We start from the raw sequence: 7337 nt of genomic DNA, 5'->3' as shown, positions 1-7337 counted from the left end.
TAGATTATCATCAGGCATGACGTACAAAAAACAAAGTAGTTAAAATGGTATGCGGTGATCCTACCGATTCATATCAAAAGATACCAAGTTATTTATATATGTTGGAAAAGCATTATACTGGATCTGTTGTTAGCTGGGAGAAAACTGAAGAAAATAGATTCTTGTATGCATTTGTTGCATTGGACGCTTCAATTCGTGGATGGAAATATTGTAGGCCGATTGTTATAGTCGATGGAGCCTAAAATCGCTTTATAGTGGAATTATGCTGACTGCGAACACGTTGAACCCAGGAGGTAAAGCTTTTTTTTTTTTTGAAATGGAAATCATATCAGAATGTTAAGGTGTTGTATAATATTGGTATGTCATATGTATGTATTTTGTTTATCTTGCTAAAAAGTAATCAATCAGTAAATTATATGAAGTATGTTATGATTCTAGGTCATATACTACCCCTTGCTTATGCTGTGGTTGATTCAGAAAATATTGCATCTTGGACTTGATTTTTTGATAAATTTAAGATTGCATTTGGGAAAAGGAAAGGTATGTGTATAATGTCCGATAGAAACGAGATTATTTGGAAGGCAACATCTACAGTATATCTAAATTTGTCACATCATTCTTGTATTTGGCATTTGTGGTGCAACATAAAGGTAAACTTTCAAAAGAATCTTGAAGAATTGCATAAACTTTTTTTTTGCATGGCAAAGGCATATACTCTACAACAATTTGAAGAGTTAATGGGAAGGGTGGACCAAATAGATAAGAGAGTTAGGGGGTATTTATTTGAAATTGGCTACCACAAATGGGCAAGGGTTCATTCTACTGTCAAACGGACTTGGACGATGACATCAAACATAGAGGAATCCATCAATAACACCAACAGAATAGCTAGAAGATTACCCATGGTTTCAACAATGGATTTTATGAGGTTAATGATTGAATCATGGAATGCAAAACAGCATGAGGAGGCAACAAACACGTTAATAGAGTTGACAGTCAAATATAATGATACTTTGACAAATAGTCATTTGCTTTCTCAGAGAATGATGGTAAGTCCTTTATCCATTACTTTTTACATGACTTAAATTTTTTGTTTATAAAATAGAGTACTAAAGTTGCTTCTGAATGCAAGTAAGATCATCGAATCAATTTCTGCATACTGTAAGTAAGGGTGCAAAAATATTCATTATTTGTTTGCGAAGCCGAAAGTACAGCTGTGGAGAATTTCAATTGGATGAAATGCCCTGCTCTCATGCCATGGCTGCTATTACGTATAGAAATCAACATGGCGAGAACTATTGCTCACCTTACTACAGCAATTAAAATTTCAGAGATGTTTATGCCATACCAGTTGAACCTCTTCCTTGTGAAAGTACATGGTAAATACCATGTGAAGTGTTGGATGAAGTTGTATTGCCACCTGATTCAAAACGACCTCCCGAAAAACCATGTTATGAAAGATGGAAAGCACCAAATGAAGACAAGTGTAAACATTCAAAGGTAACATGTAGTGATTGTCATCGTGAGGGGAACAATTAATACAAGAACGACTTATGAAGTGCTAAAACAACCCACGAAATGACACAAAACAGTCCACTATCACAAGATGAACATGCAACACAAAGTGGAAAACAAGATGACTATCACTAAGAGGATAGATAGTAAGACATAATGTACTACATGTTATAGGCACTAAGATGTATATTAAACATCAAAAAACAAACAAAATGAATACAAGACGCCTACACTCTTACAGATATCTCAAGAAAATCGAAACTCCCAAGCAAGCACCATTTCTAAGCAAGTTAACAACACAAGGATTCCACCTTGCCATAAGGATTCCACCTTGCCAAACACTCTCAATGAGTTTACAAGATATATCATCAAAGTTCTAAACGACAAAATGACCTAAATTTTCTATTTATAGACTAGGGCAACACTTATTACAAAAAATGATCAAAATGCCCTTAATGAGACCAAACAAAGGGGCATCCTTGTAGTGTACTCCTTGGACGATTTTGGAGTGTTGGGACTTGTTATCAACACTTCAAAGCTTGTTCCTTGGATGGGAAGCCCCACAAGCTCGGGTCTTCACACACGTCTCCATGTCCTCGAGTGCTAAGATGCCTCTTTGACCCGTATCATCCTCCTTTCCTTAGAAAGGATTCGTCCTCAAATCTGAACCTTGCAAAAAAATAGGAAGGACATGAAAACAAGTTCCTCAAGGTATGAGGGTTAGGATTAGTGTAATAAATCATAGCATCTTGCCAAGGTGGCTCAAACTTCACATACAACCAAACATCCCTCTTACCCGAATACCCTCCCAAGAAAGAATAAATTAGGCAACCCACATAAGTATGAAAAGAAACAAGGAACAAGAGTTACTTATCAAGTGGGAAACTTAGACTCTTCTTGGAACAACAAATAGGCTTGAAAGCCGAGATAGGAAAACCACACATTCCATGCACATTCAAGTAATTCCAAATGACATCATCACCGTATTTCAAATGATCACCGGGCTCAAATGGGTGGAGTGTCCATGGGAACGGGTTGGGGACACACTTCTATAACCCAATACTAATATAATTATGATCAAATGTTCCCTCTATACTCGCATGATCTACAACAAAAATAACTAGAGGGTCATCCATCATCAATCGGCCAATATGTTCAACATCACCATTTTCACACACAAGTTGGTCTTTATGACTTTCATAAGACAATGTACTATCACTTTCCATAATAGCTTCAACACTAGGTGGATCAACTAGTGTATCCACAATCTCAAGTTGTACATTATCATCACAAAATGAAGGCACATTCGGCTCACCTAAAGACAAACTATCATTCACACTTAGTTGGTTATTAGCTTTATTCACTAGAGTGCAAAAGGTAGTTTGATTACCTAGTAGCTCATGTAGAGATTGGCCACTCACAAGAATTGGATTAGGAAAGGTTGAATGCTCTATCAAGTTATCCAACTTCTTACAAATAGAGCTCTCCGTCCTTCCATTCTATCAATTATTCTTTCCATTCGTCCTTCCATTCTCTCTATTTTCCCTTCAAAACATCCCAAGTGGCTATCCAGGACATCAAGCTTTGCCACGATGGATTTAAACCAACTAGGAATTTCACCTTCATTCGCCATTGTACCTATCAAGAACTACTAAAAAATAACACAAAAACAACAAACACATTAAAGGTTAGCAAAAATCAGTCCACAATTCGTCTCAAAATAGTCCGCAATCTCTCAAGCTCACACTTTTGAAGTATTCACTCTATTGGCCTCACAAGTGTTGATAATTCACTTATACTCCATTGAGGTTACTTGGTCCCAATTGTGGCTCGAAGTCGGAGTAGATTATTTTTTGAAACAACTCAAGAACTGATGTTCAAACTTGGACCAAAGAAAATACTACGACTTAAAAATGAGAAAAGCACACAATACAATGCTTAACACGAAAGAAAACGTACTGAAAAACTAATCTACAACCTAGTAGGAATTTACTAGTTTGCTAATTAGCATAAGAATCAACAAAATTGAAACTAATGCAAACAAGAAAGTGAAACTAGAATATCCAATGTTCTTGAGTTCTTTGATGATGTGGCACTTAACTATTGGACGTTGGAATGTGGTTGAAGTTGAGTAATTTTTGTTTCGAGAAACTCGTTGTTCAATTTCATGTATGGAAGAGGAGAATTTCAGCCAAGGTATGGGACAAACAAGGTCTAAACTGCACTTTCAGGACTCATAAAGTCTTTCACCTACTTGCACCAAAATGGCAAGAAACCTTTTAGAGGTCTTGTCCCCCTTTCCTCCTTTGGCTTGTCTAGAAAAAATGAATTTACTCCCTTTTGGTATGAAGAATTTTGGGAGGTATTTTGTTCTTTTTCCCCTTTGGCAATGTCTTGAAAGTTGTTTTAAGACTAATAAGAACCCACATTCTCTTCCCTTTGAATTTGGATCAAACAACAACCTTTTACAAGACTTCTTCAACACAACACAAGAACTCCAACAACAATAACAACAAAACCGTCCACTCTTCCCACAACAACTTGCAATTTTTTTGGCTCAAGAACTTGGGTTAGAATCAAGTAGTGTTAGAGAGAAAGAAAACCAACACAATAAATAACAAATACAATCAAAACAACACTTAAATTTAGACACAAATTTGGTCAAACAACAACACCATTTCAGCCAAGGCACCAAACTCGTAGAATAACTTTGTTTTGTGAGAGTTTTGACCTTGGAAACCTCTCTAATGTTAAATATCTAACACTAGAAAACATAAAATACAAAAAAATCACAAGAAAACTATGCTTCAAATTTTGGCCTAAGCACAAAAACGTGGATAAATTACTATTTTTAAGTTTTTCAACACTTTTTTAGTGAACAAGCCCAAGATTGATCTCGTGGGAACGAAATCAATGATGAATTTGATACCAAATGATACAAGAACGACCTATGAAGTGCTAAAATAGCCCACAAAATGGCACAAAACAGTCCACTATCACAAGACGAACAAGCAACACAAAATGGAAAACAAGATAACTATAACTAAGAAGATAGATAGTGAGACATAATGTACTACATATTATAGGAACTAAGATGTATATTAAACATCAAAATGCAAACAACATGAATACAAGATACCTACACTCTTACGGAGACCTCAAGGGAATTGGAACTCCCAAGCAACCACTGTTTCTAAGCAAGTTAACAACACAAGGATTCCACCTTGCCAAACACTCTCAATGTGTTTACAAGATATATCATCAAAGTTCTAAATGAAAAAATGACCTAAATGTTCTATTTATAGACTAAGGCAACACTTATTATAAAAATGACCAAAAGGCCCTTAATGAGCCCAAACAAAGGGGCGGCCTTGTAGTGTACTCCTTGGATAGTTTTGGAGTATTGGAACTTGTTCTCAACACTTCAAAACTTGTTCCTTATATGGAAAACCCCACAATCTCGGGTCTTCCCTCACGTCTTCATGTTCTCAAGTGCTAAGATGCCTATTTGACCCGTATCAACAATAAAAGAACTTGCCAGAAACATGCACCACCTGTTTAAGATGGAATCTGTGCTTCTTACTTTATGTTGATGTTAATGTTTTTTTTAAAGATTATGATCAATAAATTCAAGTGTTAAGATTTGTGCTATTTTAAGTAATTTGTGATTATGAATATTTATTTTTATTGGTTTGAAATAATCAAATGTTTGAGAGTTGGTGAATTTTTTTTTCAATTAATATGACTGAACATGTATATAATATTGCAAAAAATAACAACATACACCAGAAATGCACAGTAATGTGCAGTAGTTGCAAACTAGGACTCCTATCCATGTAAGATAGTGATAGATATTAACCATCCTAGTTTGCCTAATAGATTACAATTTGTAGAATCATAATTGGATGTATGTAAAGTTCAAAGATAGATATAAGGAGAAATAAGCAGGTAGGTCACTCATATATAAACCATGTTGGAGCAGACATTTAATACACAATAAAAGAATCAAGAAAAAAGATCCTGCTTATTATTTTTTTATTTGTATCATAAAGTTTTACTTCTTTTTATCTTATCTAAGTTTATCTTTGGTTAATATCTGTGGGGTTTCCAAACTTTGATTGCCATTAACACAGTTTTTGGTTTCCTTCTACACCTAATGACCTAAAAAATGGGTGATTCTTTTTGATATATACAAATGAAAAATTACAAAAATTTTATAAATTAGTTAAAAGCTAATATTCAGAGCATGATGATGTGTTTCATCTTTTTTTAGAATACTCATCTACATAAGAAAGATGATTGCTGAAGGATGTCGAATTATCATAATTAACATCAAGAAATACAAGACTTAAATGGAAATTTGCATTTGAATGGGACTCTGCACGTCAAGAAATACAATGTATAACAACTGAATGCAACAAATGCAAGTATCAAATTGGGTTGAATATCATATATTTACAAGAACTAATACAAGCACAAGAACTTCCCCAATTAAAAACACTGTTGATTTACTTCATCACATAAATAAAGTTTAATCAAAAGGAACTAAAATCAATATAGAGTAACAAAAAAATTTGGGGTATCCTTGTAACTATTAAAAAAGATCCTATTACTTTCAAATATCAAAACATCCATCAAAAAACACAAGAACTAAAATAAGAACAACTACTATTGTAATATTTTATGACTGGTATTATCGTGTCCTTGAACTTCCAAACTGCTCCCTAGATCTTTTGAAACCACCATGCTTGCTAGTAACATTTTCAGTTGCCTCACTTTCACTGATTGCTCCATCATTCTGCTTTTGCCTGGCATAATCTCATAGTAGTGCACCATATCTGAGTCGATGGTTGATAACACCAAAAAGTCTACTGAAAATATCAAACATACCATGACTAACATACTCAGTGAAGACACATACAAACATACCACAATCACTGTAAAAAAGAAAATAAAAAAATCACTTATAAAGCAACTTATATATTAATATGAATACATAAAACCATAATTTAAATGTAACTTACTTAGATTGTGGTCCCTGTTGTCGTGTATCCTTCAAAATGACATACTCCAAAGGTTCACTCAGTGATTTATCAATGTATGCATCTTCCCGATACCAGTCAATATCCGAACGTTTCCCGTAAAAATTAGTGACAACCAAAAACATAGTTATCATGGTAGAAAGAGATCGAACATGGTCTAAAACATTCTTTGAATAGACAGCACCTCCCATCATTGAATCATAAACATATAGACACCCATGTCTAATTCGTAAAAAAACCAATATCCAATGAAATGACTCACTAACATTCACAGAAATAATGATATTATCAACTGAATCCCAGGGAACATTGGCAAGCAGTTTATAACCCCTAATGTACTGGCTAACATAGTGTTCAGGAGTGATACAACTCATATCTTCATTCAAACTCAACCATTGTTGATGAATTGAACGTATCCATTTAACAAAGAAGACATCAGTAGTGATGTATGTAATAGGCTTCACGACACTGTACTTTGATTTTTTTTCTCAAGTAATACACTATCACGTCAACATGCTGAATAAACAAAAATTATATTAGAAAAAAGCAAACAGATAATACAGATATGCAGAACAACATAGGACAAAGAGAATTATACAGTAGCATAATTAGTGTATATTGTGCATAAATACTCGCAATTCAAACATACTAATCAGAATTATACACTAGCATACACAGTTGGACGCATCATTCTTTTATAAACACAATTCGTAGCATAAAAAATATTGCATACAATTGATTTAGTCAGTCATTAAAAGCATCCAGAGAGAGTAGGTGTCA

This window comes from Capsicum annuum, unplaced genomic scaffold (assembly GCF_002878395.1).
Source record: "Capsicum annuum cultivar UCD-10X-F1 unplaced genomic scaffold, UCD10Xv1.1 ctg80548, whole genome shotgun sequence".
In the NCBI taxonomy this organism is placed as follows: domain Eukaryota; kingdom Viridiplantae; phylum Streptophyta; class Magnoliopsida; order Solanales; family Solanaceae; genus Capsicum; species Capsicum annuum.
The sequence above is the reverse complement of the archived record's forward strand: the minus strand, read 5'-3'. Positions refer to the sequence as shown.